Source organism: Lutra lutra, chromosome 2 (assembly GCF_902655055.1).
Source record: "Lutra lutra chromosome 2, mLutLut1.2, whole genome shotgun sequence".
Taxonomy (NCBI): domain Eukaryota; kingdom Metazoa; phylum Chordata; class Mammalia; order Carnivora; family Mustelidae; genus Lutra; species Lutra lutra.
The window spans coordinates 78,564,860-78,579,881 of NC_062279.1; the positions used below are offsets into that span (position 1 = coordinate 78,564,860).

Here is a 15,022-nt window from a genome sequence, read left to right on the forward strand (position 1 = left end):
TAGGGTCATAAGGACAAAATTCAACTCCTTCAACTCAGGATCACTTCAAGTTCAGATAAGAGTCAAAGACTGTTAACTAAGCCCTGAGCTTCTGTTCATCCTTGCTACAAGCCACATTCCATGTGATTTCTAAGATTGGGCTCAGCTTTGCTCTTATGAATCTACCTTTTTTCAGGATACAGACTGGCACTTTCCCCTACACTACAAACGTCACTTGCAATGTCAAATTGTTGGACTCCAATTCAGGTTGACTCTCTGGAAATGTTATCATGAACTCATAATCATAGGGCTTATGCAAAAAGTGCTCTCTGTTACTGCATATTGAACTCCTTTGTCCAGATCATCTCAGGTATATTGATTCAGGAACTTCAAATGTAGTATAGGAGTCTAGAGTTTACCTTGTGGCCCCGAGGTCTGTCCATTTCACTGCAATTAACCAAACTCTTTTAAATTAAGACTTTGAAGTACAACATTTAAAATTAATGATATCAACAGACTTCTGAGAATTTGACATAGTGCGGTGGTAACAAATGGTAACTTTAGGCTATATTGCTATATTTAACAGTTAGAGACCCTCATGAATAGTGTGTTCTATAACTCTTATCATTATCCTGAACCTGCTTCCTTATTTATGTTTTTATATGTATTATTTCTTTAAGAGTTAAATGACTCATTTTTTAATCACTATTCAAGTGTATCTACATCTAAAATTTAACTATGTTGGGGCACCTGGGTGGCTCAGTGGGTTAAAGCCTCTGCCTTCGGCTCAGGTCATGATCTCAGGGTCTTAGGATAAAGCCCCACATCAGGTTCTTGTCTCAGCAGGGAGCCTGCTTCCTTCTCTCTCTCTGCCTGCCTCTCTGTCTACTTGTGATCTCTGTCTGTCAAATAAATAAATAAATAAATCTTTTTAAAAATAAAAAATAAATTAAAAAATAATATTTAACTATGTTTTGGTCCTGGGGTGTGACAAATCCAATTGGGAGTTTTAAAAATAAACCTGTGTTCATATTTGTTATGCTTAGATCCATATTTATAATTTTAATATTCCAAGATAGAAAATTCTTTTTTTTTTAAAGATTTTATTTATTTATTTGACAGAGAGATCACAAGTAAATGGAGAGGCAGGCAGAGAGAGAGAAAGAGAGAGGGAAGCAGGCTCCCTGCTGAGCAGAGAGCCCAACGCGGGACTCGATCCCAGGACCCTGAGATCATGACCTGAACCGAAGGCAGCGGCTTAACCCACTGAGCCACCCAGGCGCCCCCAAGATAGAAAATTCTTTTAAACTTACATATAATTGGTTAAGAAGGAGAAACTAACTATATTATGAAATAATAAGACTTAAGGACTTATAAACTCCAGCTACTTATTACCTCTATAGGTTCGCCAGTGCTTAACCAAATTAGTAACTCTTTTCTGATTTCTATTTTGATACCCTGCTGAGTTCTCAACTTCAATGCACACAAAACTCAGCTATGCTTCCATTTAATAATCAATACACTTTCTAAATTGTTCTAGTTCTAGTAATACCATATACAAGTTAAAAAACTATGAAATTATCAACCATTGTTTCTGCCACAAAATAAGATGAAAAATAATGAAGGAAAAACCTATTTAGTGTAATGTGCAATTTAATTCACCTCAGTCATTTATTTACAATATAGAGTGTCCATGAAGTAGTAGGTATTGTTGTAGATTCAGGAAAACTAATATAAATGGAATATCTAAGTCCCCTACTTAGTAGAGCAGAGAGATTGCCAATTAACAAAACATGTAAATGCATAGCATGTCAGCTTGTAGCAAGTGCCCTGGACTGACTTCTCGAATGACAAATGAAAAACGTTTATTTCAGTCAAGAACCACTCTTCCTCAGTGAATGGCTTATCCTGGACCTTCAGCTACATAAAAATACAAGAAGATGCAGTCATATAAAATGAATACTTCTGGAATTTTGTAACTTAAACATCAATAATAGGATAAAATAGCCTAGATTGAGGCTGTAACAATCTCCCTTCTACATCTTTTACAAAATGAGATTTTTTAAAGGCATGCATGTACATTTTAAAGGACTCCCTACCTTAACTCTGCATAAATTACCAGAAAATAACAAATGAACACCTGAGCAATTAAAAACCCAAACCAGAGAACTGCATATCCAACTTGTCAAGTATGTGTATGATAAGTGAAGACATTTTCTAGAGGATCCAAAATGACTTTTTACAATAGTAGGCAGAGGTGGTTAGCTTCTTTTGCCATGTGTTCCCCTCAAATATCTGTGTTTTAGAGAATGTCTTTAGTATATTTTTGCCTAAGTATGCATTGACAATATGCTTTTTTTCCCAAGAATAAATGATATTTCTCAAAGTAAAACAAGTCCTTCATCAACTTGAGGGAAAAAATAATATGAAACTTGAAATGTATTATATTTTAAAGTAAACTTTATATCTAATGTAGAGCTCAAAATCACAACCCTGAGATCAAGAGCCCCATGCTCCACAGACTGAGCCAACCAGCCACCCCAGATTATATTTTCTTTTTTATGTTCTTTGTTAAAGACAAAAATAAAAAGTGAAACAAAATACTTCTAGAGTCCAAGTTTACCCAAATTAAACTTATTACATATGGTAGGATTCCTATTACAGAGATCAGTACATTGTGGATCCTTAAGCAATGTCATTTTATTTCCTTTCTCTTTTATTTCACCTGGCAATTAATTGGTTAACTGGTCTCCAATCCTTCACCTTAATCTATGTTTCTTGCATATAAATGATATCTTGCAAGTTGTTTTCTACTTCAAATAGGGAGACATATTTGCCTTTTTAAAAAAAAAATATCACACTTACCATTGTAAAAGTTCAGAAGTCAAACTGTTCTGAAAGGCACTTATCCTTTTCTGTAATTGTTTAGCATCATTTTAGTGTTAGTTCTATAAATACTTTGTTAGTCCAAGATCTTACTTACACAGACTAGGTACAAAGGAGGCACTTAATAATATCTTACTGATACATTACCTGATGAGTTTAGATGTTTTTCTAAAATAAACTGATGTATTATTACGTATAGCTCCACTTATGCATTCAAGCTTTTTTGAACTTTTGAATGAATGCTTCTGTCAAAATATATCATATTTACACAAAATATAGCAATTTGACTTTAAAATAATATATATGGCAAAGAGGAGTCCCTAGATAATTTTAGAGAGAGTGTTGATAAGATATGAATGACAGGAGAGGATGAGTATTTTTACAGTATAATTTTAGGAAGACAGAAAAGTCAAAGAAATGATTAGAATTCTGGAAATTGAGTGACAAGGTTTTTCCAAGTGACAGTGAATAAGCAAGTCAAAAAATAAACAAGAATATTCTTTTTGGAAAAGGAGTAAAACTGTATTTGATAAGGAATGGTTTGGTAAAAACATAAGTAGATAGGTAAACACTGTTAAAAATAATATAAAATGATATTGCTGTATGTGAGAACTCTTATTTAAAGGATACTAATATTGAAAATAAAAAAAATTAAAGGTGAGGAAAAATAACCTTTAAAATATCTAGTTTTGATTGAATTGGGTAATTTTAAAAAATATAGGTGAAATTTTTCATATATATTTTTTCTTTTTTTATTGAAGTGAAATTCTCATAAGATTAAATATTATAAAGTGGACAATTCAGTGACATTTAGTCCATTCACAATAGTGTGCAACTACTGTCTCTCTCTAGTTTCAAACTTTTTCATCATCCCAGAAAAACATTCTGTGCAATAAGTAATTAATCCCATTTCCACCTCCCCCATCCTCTGATAACCACTAATCTCCTTTTGGTCTTTATGGATTTGCCTATTCTGGGTACATGATATAAAAGGATTCATGCAATACATGGCATTTTGTTTTTGTCTTCAGAAGACAAGAAATGGTAATTTAAAATAAAACATTTAGAGGTGGCTGGGTGGCTCAGTGGGTTAAGCCTCTTCCTTCGGCTCAGGTCATGATCTCAGGGTCCTGGGATCGAGTCCTGCATCAAGCTCTCTGCTCAGCGGGGAGCATGCTTCCCCCTCTCTCTCTGCCTGCCTCTCTGCCTAATTGTGACCTCTGTCTGTCAAATAAATAAATAAAACCTTAAAAACATAAAACATTTAAACTAAAGTAGTTTTAGAAAATTTGAAGAAAAATTTAAGAATAAGTTCTCTGACAAAAATAGAGTAGAATTTTTTGTCTAGTCAATTTTATTGTATCATTATTTAAATGACTTTTAGTTTTGAATTATCAATGTGATTTTGATAATTTTTTAATAAATCTGTCAAAAACAATTTAAATAAACTATATAGGAGTCATAAACTGGGAAAGAATATGGTGACAGACCAGGGTCAGTTTGTTTACTTCCTAGAAGTTTTATACAGAATTTGGAAATCATGTATTACAAGTACCTATCAAACCATGTTGCAATCATAGTCATTTAATAAATTAGACTCATTTTTAGTTGCTTAATGACTGTTCACACATAAACATCAATTTTCCTCTTATGAAAACTCTGAAACTGTGTCAGTTGCAAACAAATTCTCTTAAGACACAGATAACTTCCATACAAATCATGAAGGGCAAAAATGAGAAAGAATATCACATTTTATCTTAAACTGAGACCAGTTTAGGGAATTCACTTGTAACATAAGAATGAATAATATCAGAGTCCAAAATCCATGAGATTTATGTGGCTTTTCTGTGGCCAAAAAGAAAATGTGCTCCCCCTGTAAACTTGTTAACCTTTCAATACACAGCAGGCTTGGAAATAATTTTCCAAACTACTACTCCATACTGAGTGTTGAGAAAGGCCAACTAGATTTGCTTTCCATGCTAAGAATTAAAACTCAGACAGTTATAGCACCACTATTAACATAAAAATCAGTATAACATACAAAAGTTTGTTTAAAATACTGATTAATTTAAAATAACTTCTCTGTAGGAGACCCTGGGTGGCTCAGTTGGTTAAGTGTCTGTCTTTGGCTCACAGGTCATGATCTCAGGGTCCTAGGATTGAGCCCCACATCCAGCTCTCTGCTTGGCAGGGAATCTATTTCTCTTTCTCACTCTCCCTTTGCCTGCTGCTCCCCCTGCTTGTGCTCTCTCTCTCTCTCAAATATGTAAATAAAATCTTGAGAAAATAAAAATAACACAAGTTCTCTGTCAAATCAGCCTCATTAGAATATAAGCGTACTAAAATGAATTTTGTTTATCAGTATTGACAAACAAATGAGTAAATGAAGAAGTATGTAGAGTAGGAATAGACACAACATAAGAAAAGTTTTTCAAGTTAATTGAAAGATAAAGGCTATTATTATTTCTTTGGCTGCATGTCCTTATTTAAAGATATCTTTTCCCAGAAATGTTTCCTTCATTTTTCCCCAAATAATTTGACTTGTTTGAGTATCAAGGTCTTATTTTTCAACATACATTTAAAATTACATGTCATTTTTCTTAGCTTTACACTAGTGATTTTCAAAAACTTGTGATGTGCTATAGGCTGTTTAACTGTACCTAATAAAAATAAATAAAGTGTATCTCTTATCAAGAAAAAAAGAAAAAAAAAGAAAAGATTAAAAAAAATTACATGTCATTTTTAAGGAATTTCTTTATTCTCCTAGTAAAACTAACCTCTCCCTCCTTTGGGCTTCTTTCTATCCCTCCAAGTTTTTTTCCAGTGGAATATAATTAAAGTTAATATTATATTCCATTGATGGTTGAAATCTATGTATTTAAATATAAGCCTTCTGTGCTATAAGCTGTAGGAGCATAGGCATGTTGTTTATTGCTTTTGTCCTGGTGATTTGTACAGCAAATGGTACACAATTGGCAGTTGTTATATGTCTATGGTAATGTTCACAATATGTAAATGAATAAAGGGGCATATTGGAAACAATGTTATGTTGAAAAGTTCTGCATACTTAATAAGAGTTTATAGTACATTTTAAAGTAGTTTTATGGGATGCCTGGGTGGCTCAGTTGGTTGGGCAGCTGCCTTCGGCTCAGGTCATGATCCCAGCGTCCTGGGATCGAGTCCCACATCGGGCTCCTTGCTCATTAGGGAGCCTGCTTCTCCCTCTGCCTCTGCCTGCCATTCTGTCTGCCTGTGCTTGCTCTCTCTCCCTCTCTCTCTCTGACAAATAAATAAATAAAATCTTTAAAAAAAATAAAAAAAAAAATAAAGTAGTTTTATAATTATTTTCATCTTCAACTCTGTTACTATTTTTCTGTCCTTTGTGGACTAACATCTTTGAAATACATTCTGAATTATGGAAAATTTTACTGGAGATATTCTTTCCTCCAGTTGTTTTTTGGAAAAAACTGAGGTGAATTTCTGGTCCTCTATCCAAAGGCCAGAAGTTTTCAGAGATAAAGGCTTTGGGGGAATGTTAGGTGGCCAGCTTCACTGGGTTTGTGCCCCCATTTCCAGATGTTGTCTGTGTTCACTGATAGGGTTTACAGAGGCTTCCTCTCTAGAAAAATCAATCTCAGTCTGGGATAACCTATGCTAAGAAGTTAAGCACCCTACCTCTTTCTAGCCAGTCAGTTTCCAATAACTGATTGATAGAGGTGTCCCTCTCTTTTTCTCAAAATGTATAAAACCTGTGTTGAGACATCCTGTGAGACCAGAAGGTTGCTACTCTCCAGACAAGACAATCTTGGTTTTTCCTTTCTATTCTGTGTCCATCATTTCCCTTTCCTCAGAGCACCCTATTCATAAATAACTTTCGTATAAACCCCCAAAACTCTACTGCTAAGGAGTCCAATCTGAGACACTTGATACCTGACACAGTCCTTCAGAATCAAACTCTAAGGACAGTATTTTTCTAGAAGTGGTCATTCTCCACCTGGGTTGCGAAGTGACCACATTGCAGGTAGTATGTAGGATAGGATTGACAGTATTGTTATTTGTAGCAGTGCAGTTTTCACCTTGTGATGGAATATACGTGTAAAGGGACATTCTAACTTGTGCATTATCACCCGTCTTTGAGAGGTATGGAGAAAATAGCAAACACAAGGGATGTGGAATTAGATGGCTTGTAACAGGTGATTGATGGACTTAAGAGAAAATGACAGCCTTAGATCATTTAAGCAGCAAATTAAAACAAGGTGTAAGATTCCATAGTGTTCCAGGGTTGCAGGGTTCTTGTCTTGCAGAATGGAAGGATGAATCTTGCAGACACAAAAGGGTGAAGTCATAGTTTGTTAAGTAAAGGTAAGAACAGAAAGAAAGCTCTTCAGAGTGAGAGGGGTCAGGAATGAGCTGCCCCTGAGGGCTTTTATGGTCCATCTTTTATAGAAAACCCACCAGGGAACTTAAATCTTCTTGATGTCACCACTAATAGCACCATGATTGCTTCTCCTTTGAATATCTCATCTCTGATATTTAAAACAAAAGAGGTGGTCTGGTTATGTTCCCTTACCTCTGATTTCCTTATGCCTCAGCATTTCTAGGATATTGGTGAAACTGATCACATAGCCCCCTACATGAGTCTGGTCACATAGCTCCCTACCTCTCACCCCACCTAGCCCTGCCTGTCCCTTACTCGATAGATCTTCTCAGACAGCATTGAAGCAAAACTCTTCTGTAGCTGGAGGACCAACCCAGCTGAAAGCCAGACACACAGCCTAATTGTTAAGAGAGAAAGAGTGTCAAAAATGTCTGAGTTGCCAGGCTAGAGAATGTTCTAATATCAAAAACAGGGTCACTGTAGGGAAATAACTGGATACTAAAATTTGGGGAGGGGGCATCTAGAGAGAAGAGGTGTTTTTTTGTTTGTTTGTTTGTTAGTTTTGTTTTGTTTTTAATGAAATTGAATCCCCAGATTGTCATAGATCCTCCAAACTTGCAGTTCTGATTTGGGGCTCTGTCTTGTACCATAAGATTTATATATTTATTTATTTTCCTCTCTCAAGCCCAAGGAAGTCAAGCCCAAGATCCCAAAGATTTAATTTCTTAACAAGGACTCAGTCAGATGGGTACTTGGAAGCTTAACAAAAGAGAGGGCCCACTTACCCAGAGGCCAGAACTGCTATGACAGCCTGCCCTGAAAGGGGTGATTAAAAAAAAAAAAAAAATCTTAATAGACATGCTAGCACTGAATTAATATTTTTTTAAAAATTTATTTATTTATTTGACAGGCAGAGATCACAAGTAGGCAGAGAGGCAGGCAGAGAGAGAGGAAAAGAAGCAGACTCCCTGCTGAACAGAGAGCCCAATGCGGGGCTCGATCCCAGGACCCTGGGATCATGATCTGAGCCGAAGGCAGAGGTTTTAACCCACTGAGCCACCCAGGTGCCCCAGAATTAATATTAAAATTTTGTTAATATATCAAAATGCAAATAAAATGGTGATGGCTTCAATAAAAGAGTTGACTGCTTAATGGATGGAGGTTTGTGTATATACCCAGTTAAATTATAATACTTGTTCAACATCATTAACTTTTCACACTGTTTTGTTGGTTCCATGGTCTTAGAAATAACATGTTTTAATAAAATGACTATGAAAATACTATTTTGTCTCTTGAATGGAAATGATGTCATGATTGTCTGAACTGTTTTTTATAGAAGGATTATTCTTTGTTACTCATTATTTTGATTAAATGCCAAAGACTGTTCTTTTTTTCATTTAAAGCTTCACAGGATAAGTGAATCTTTCCACACAGGATCATCCCTCAGTTCATTATGTTGACGAACTAGAAGCTTTTGTCATGTAGTTATGTAATGATTATTAAAAGATGAAAAATTAAGAGCATTTTCTATTGTCTGCTTTGTTTTCCTAATCATTAGGATTACAAATGAGTCAGTGTGGTATAAAAGAAAATAAGATTAGTAATAAGAAATCAATGGGAAATAGAGTTAACATTTATTTGACCTGTCTCATAGAAAATATATTAATAATTTTGTCTTTAAAATTTCAAAACCCATGTATTAATATAATTATAATTATATAATATTATACTATAAATGCATATTAATAGCAGAATCAACATTAAACTCTTCTCTCCTAGTTAATATCTAACATGTAAATTAGAATAACCATGTTCCAATGGAAATGTGCAGGTTTATAGGGACTGTATACCCTTTATATGCCTGGAGATAGAATTGATTTTACCAAAAATAAATATTTATTGCAATTAGATGGCATTTTCTCAAATGAAAATGTAATGGGATTTAATAATATTCATAAAGAATATTTTGTTATTAAGCAAGTGTCTAAGAGTTTCAGAAACTATTTCTCTGAACTAGAACAATACAGACTAAGGTCACAGATAATTGCTCCATTTCCCTTTTCATTTTTTTCTTTTATGTCCAAGTTGCTTATCTGATGGAATGGATTTTCTTCAGTGAAATTTTATTGTAAGAGATATAAAAAATCTTTTCTGAAGATCATAATTCCTATTGCACAGCATTTGAAAATCTAACCTTTGTAAGATTAAGGGCAAACCTTATGCATATAAAGACCAAAAGAATGATCATGATGGTGCAACATCCCTTCAAAGACCTTCAGTGGTGCTGAGTTAACACTAAACATCTTTGAGAAACATGCTTCCCAACAAATTTAATTCATCCTAATAGTATGGGAGGTCAATTGAAAAACAGTAGTTGTCCACATCACTACATTAAATTTCCATTTTGATTTTGTAAGTATTTTTCTTGCCATAAAGGTGGCACAGCAGGTCAAGTTAAATATTTACAATGAACACTGTTCTTTGGTATCCCCCTAGTGAGGGGTTGGCAAACTACAGCCTGTGGGCAAAACACCTATCATCTCTTTCTGTAAGCAGTTTTATTGTCACAAGGGCACACCCACTTGTTTAACATTGTATAGGTCTGCTTCCACACTATAATTACAGAGTTGAATGGTTGCAACAGAGACCATAAGGTCTGTAAACTCTAAAATACTCATTACCTGGCCCTCTATATAAAAAGCTTCCTCAAGCATTTTAAGCTGTTATAAACATATGTTGATATTAGAAAGTTTATCCATAACTAAAAACAAAAATCTAATCTTCTAACACTTCATAATTCTACAAAAATAAAAAAAAAACCTTCAACTGGTATATTAATTTATTTTAAAATATTTTGTGATTTTAGGGGCACCTGGGTGCCTCAGTCATTGAGTGTCTGCTTTTGGCTCAGGTCATGATCTCAGGGTCCTGCGATCAAGCCCTGCATTGGGTTCCCTGCTCTGCTGGAAGCCTGTTTCTCCCTTTCCCAATTCCCCTACTTGTGTTCCCTTTCTCACTGTGTCTCTCTCTGTCAAATAAATAAATAAAATCTTTAAAAAATATTTTGTTATTTTAAAGCTGAGGGAATACAAAAAGTTAGTTTCTGCTTTTCACATTTGGTATCTAAATTTATTGTAATGTTTTATTATTTTTGCTGAAATTATAAAGTGTCCATACTTGAAAAGTGACCCCCTAAAAGATTTTTATATATAACAATGCATAAGCTTTTATCTTAGAAAAATATATAGAAGTCATCTTATTGATTTTCAATGGAATTTTATATATGAGAAAAATTAAACATTAAGGTCAGAAAGGAAGATCTTATAATAACTAATTTAACACACACAGTTTTGATTGAAAACGTGCATTTGTTTTGTTTTCTTTTTTAGGAAATAATTCATTTAGGGGTTTAAAATGGTCATGGGCAGATCTAGAGAGAAATATTATTAACAATTAAGACTTTTTAGAGTTCAGCATTATCTATTCATAGTAATGGTTGTTACTTAATGCTATAAATTTGCAACACAGAATATCTTTCTCCATTTCTGATAATCAATCCTGAGTTAGGAAAAAAAAAATCAGTTAACTATTAATAGTAAAATTTACTCATATTCAAAAATTAGTGTTTTTAACAAAATGATTTAAAATTACTACTCTGATGAATGGATTAATGTTTAAACTATATTGCATAACAAATAGTCCATTTAAAATTTAGGGAATGTTCTCTTATGGATTAAAGCATATGGGACCATAATAATTAGAGAAGAATGGATATCTCCTAAACTATGAGAAATAGGACAGAAGTCAGAGGTCAGTGGGTGGGAATGATCAGACTTTTTCCTTTCTGTTCCCTTCAATAAACTAATGTTGATAAAGAACCCACTAATGTCAGATACTGAATTAAGTATTAGAGATATAGTGATTAATAAATCATAGTCCATGGCTATCAAGAGCTCTTACTGTATTTTAAATATGAGAAATTGGCTTACATTATATTCATCTGTTATACTATTACAAGTCTATAAATAGTATCAAGTGTCAAATAGTATCAAGTATCAAACCTGAAGGCTTGACAACTCCACAGAAATTATTGACACCATTTGATATTCACTTATTTAATTCTTTCGATGTTCCAGACAGAGTGAGAGTTGCTAATGTTAAAATGGTGAGCCAAACAGACATTTGGAAATTTTTCTTGGGAATTAGTGTTTATAAAGGAAAGAAGATTGATCAAATATCATATGAAATATTTATAATTACAAACTGTGAAAATTGTGTAATCCTGATTTCATTTATATCTTTTCAACCATTTCCAATATAGACAAATTCAACTAGTTAAGATTTTCTTGAATTTAAATCTACCAATGATATTATCATCCCTTCTGTATCTGAACTAATGCTTCAGCATCTGATGTACACAAAAGAAAAAGCTTTCTTTTACTTAGTATCTACATTAAATATAGAGAAAGAGAAGAAAATGAATCCAAAATTTTTAGAACATTTGTGAATAAAACAGAATTGAGTCAATATTTGTAAACATATGGAAGTGCTGTAGATCATATCCACGCAAATTCCTTAGGTATTATGATTCTTAAGATACACTTTAGATGCTCCACCCTGTGAACACCCGTTGACCACTCCACCTATGTCTTTTTTTCTCAAATGCACATGCAATTTTTGTCCTTTGCCCTATTTCATAAACTCACCAATTTCCCTTTTGTCTTTTTCTCTCCTTCTGTCACAGAAAAAAAAAATGTATTCTTGTATTTCTATATGCAAAAGCATTAATTTATGAGTCGAACAGCTCACAACAATCTAAGCTCTCAAAGTATTCCAATAGAGAATTTCTATTTCTAACAGGAATTCTGATGCCAGCTACTTAGTTCATAAAGCTTCAATTCCTATAATTGCTAGATGTAGAAAGTGTAATATCCTATGAAATATTAATAGAGATATCTTGCTACTTATGGAAGGAATGTTTTAGTTGTTTTCCTAAGGATGATTAGATTTCAATCAGATGTTGTACACTTACTTAAACTAATTTGAACATGTGTCACCTTCAGGAAGCATTGATATTTATTATACAAATAGTTATTAGCAGAGAATAAATATGTGTGTACAACCTTTTCTCTGACTTGATGAAGTCCCATCTCTCTGATCTTTTTCATGCACTGATCTCACCTAGAGTGTAAGGTTCCTTGGAGAAATAAAACAACATGCTAGGGGTGCCTAGGTGGCTCAGTAGGTTAAGCATCTGCCTTCAGCTTAGGTCATGAACCCAGGGTCCTGGGATTGAGCCTGGCATCTGGCTCCCTACTCAGCGGGAAGCCTGCTTTTCCCTTCTCCACTTCCCTTGCTTGGGTTCACTTTCTCACTGTCTATCAAATAAATAAAATCCAAATAAATAAATAAATAAAAGAGCATGCTAGAAGCAAGATTGTGGAATTTCTATCAGGATCAGGTAATTAGAAATTCTTCTAGATCAATGGCTGACCAAGTTGATTAATAATTAATTATCTGGTATAAGAGAACAGAGCATAAGCGTTTCAGAACTCTCCTAATCCAGAGATATCTTAGTGTCATGGTATTTTTTTTTCTTTGTGGAATACCTACACCAAAAATAAATATCTAATAGTTCCTTGTAATATGCTGTTATGCTGATGCATCTTAGTAAATATTTATGCCCTAAATACTTAGCAACTGCTTGACAAATGTGGGAATCCAATTAGACACTGACACTGTTATTTCCTGTTTCATGTTGATTTTCATGTGGCATGATTTTTTTTTTAAGATTTTATTTATTTATTTGTCAGAGAGAGAGAGGGAGAGAGAGCAAGCACAGGCAGACAGAATGGCAGGCAGAGGCAGAGGGAAAAGCAGGCTCCTGATGAGCAAGGAGCCCGATGTGGGACTCGATCCCAGGACGCTGGGATCATGACCTGAGCCGAAGGCAGCTGCTTAACCAACTGAGCCACCCAGGCGTCCCATGACATGATTTTTATTACAACAACTAGCTTTATAAAGATATGACACAGGCTTTGCATCTAAAGGCTTAAGTTGGGTGCGCCTGGGTGGCTCAGTGGGTTAAGCCTCTGCCTTCAGCTCAGGTCATGATCTCAGGGTCCTGGGATCGAGTCCCACATCGGGCTCTCCGCTCATCAGAAAGCCTGCTTCCCCCTCTCTCTCTGCCCGCCTCTCTGACTACTTGTGATTTCTCTCTGTGTGTGTCAAATAAAATAAAATAAAATCTTTAAAAAAAATAAAAATAAAAATAAAGGCTTAAGTTATAGCAGTGGGGAAAAAAAAAAAGTAATCCGATAGAATTTATGTCCTAATAGGGTTTACATCTTCGTGAGTATGAGGCAGATAGAAAACAGAAAATAAATTTTTAAAGTAAATATTATGTTAGGTGGAGATAGTTGCCATTAAGAAATGTAGAGGACAGAAGGTCATGTCTGGCATAGCCTACCATTTTAAATTGAGCAGTCCAAAAAGGCTTCTTAGGATGGGACATTTTGGCAAAGACTTGAAGAAAATGATAGATTGAATGTTTCATCAAGGATTTTCTAGACAAAGAGAAAAATATGAGAACGACCCTGAAGTAGGTATAAATCTATCTAGTGAATTAAAAAAAAAAATCATGAAAGTCAGGGTGACTGGAGGTGAGTGAGCACACATAGAAAATGTTTTGTGGACAAATTATAAAAGACATTAAGAGTTCAGTGTAAGGGCTTCCAACTTCTCTGCTGCCAAAAAATAGTAAATTATTTTGAGCAGAGAAGGAAGATTATGTAACCTATAGTTAAACTGAATCATTGGCTGCTCTTCTGAGACTAGGATTTATGTGGGGAAGCAGAAAAGGTAGTTAAAATACCGTCATAACCCAGGCTAGAATAGGGGATATCTTGGATCAGGATAATAGAAGTGCAGGTGGAGAAAAATAGCTTTATTCTCAATATACTTTTAATTTGAGATGATATGACTTGTAGATGAATTATATTTGTAACAAACTATAGAAATGATCCCTGAAAGTATAGTCTTAGATGAATTATATTTGGAAGGTGAGGAAAAGAGGACTCAGAGATGTCTCCAAGTATATCCCTATGAGCTACTGGAGGGATTTAAGAGGAATTAGTTAGAAAGGAAGATAATGAATTTGGTATAGAATGCATTAAGTTAGAGACTGTCACTAATTATCTAGTGTCCTCTAAGGTTATCAGCAAATCTCTTCATCTCTCACTTAATAAGAATATCATTCCAGCAATTTCCCCTCCTACCAAGTGAAGGGGTTCAAGGCAGCGACCCCCCTTCAAATGTGCCATTTTGACATATGGAATATTTTTAGCTAAAGGCCCTCCAGACCCTGCCTGTTCAAGAGGAACTTTTGTTCTTCCCTATACCACACAGGGGAAGCTAAATCAGTGGTCTTTCCCAGAATAACAGTTAGTAACAGAGTTATTAAGAGAGATAAATTTTATCTTTTTTTTAAAGATTTTATTTATTTATTTGACAGAGAGAGAGATCACAAGTAGGCAGAGAGACAGTCAGAGAGAGAGGAGGAAGCAGGCTCCCCGCCGAGCAGAGAGCCCGATGTGGGCCTCGATCCCAGGACTCTGGGACCATGACCTGAGCCGAAGGCAGAGGCTTTAACCCACTGAGCCACCCAGGTGCCCAGAGATAAATTTTATCTTAGTGACCCATCTGTATGGCAGGAAAAACATTTAATTACCAAATACCTGCTATTCTCCTTTCCCAGTGAAGTGCTTTCCTTTCCTCTAA

At 34.7% G+C, this 15,022-nt stretch overlaps 1 pseudogene; it reads right to left on the bottom strand.

Annotated features, from left to right (window-relative positions):
• Positions 1–14,193: 14,193 nt before the first annotated feature.
• On the bottom strand, positions 14,194–14,284 carry LOC125094447 (uncharacterized; annotated as a pseudogene).
• Positions 14,285–15,022: the final 738 nt, after the last annotated feature.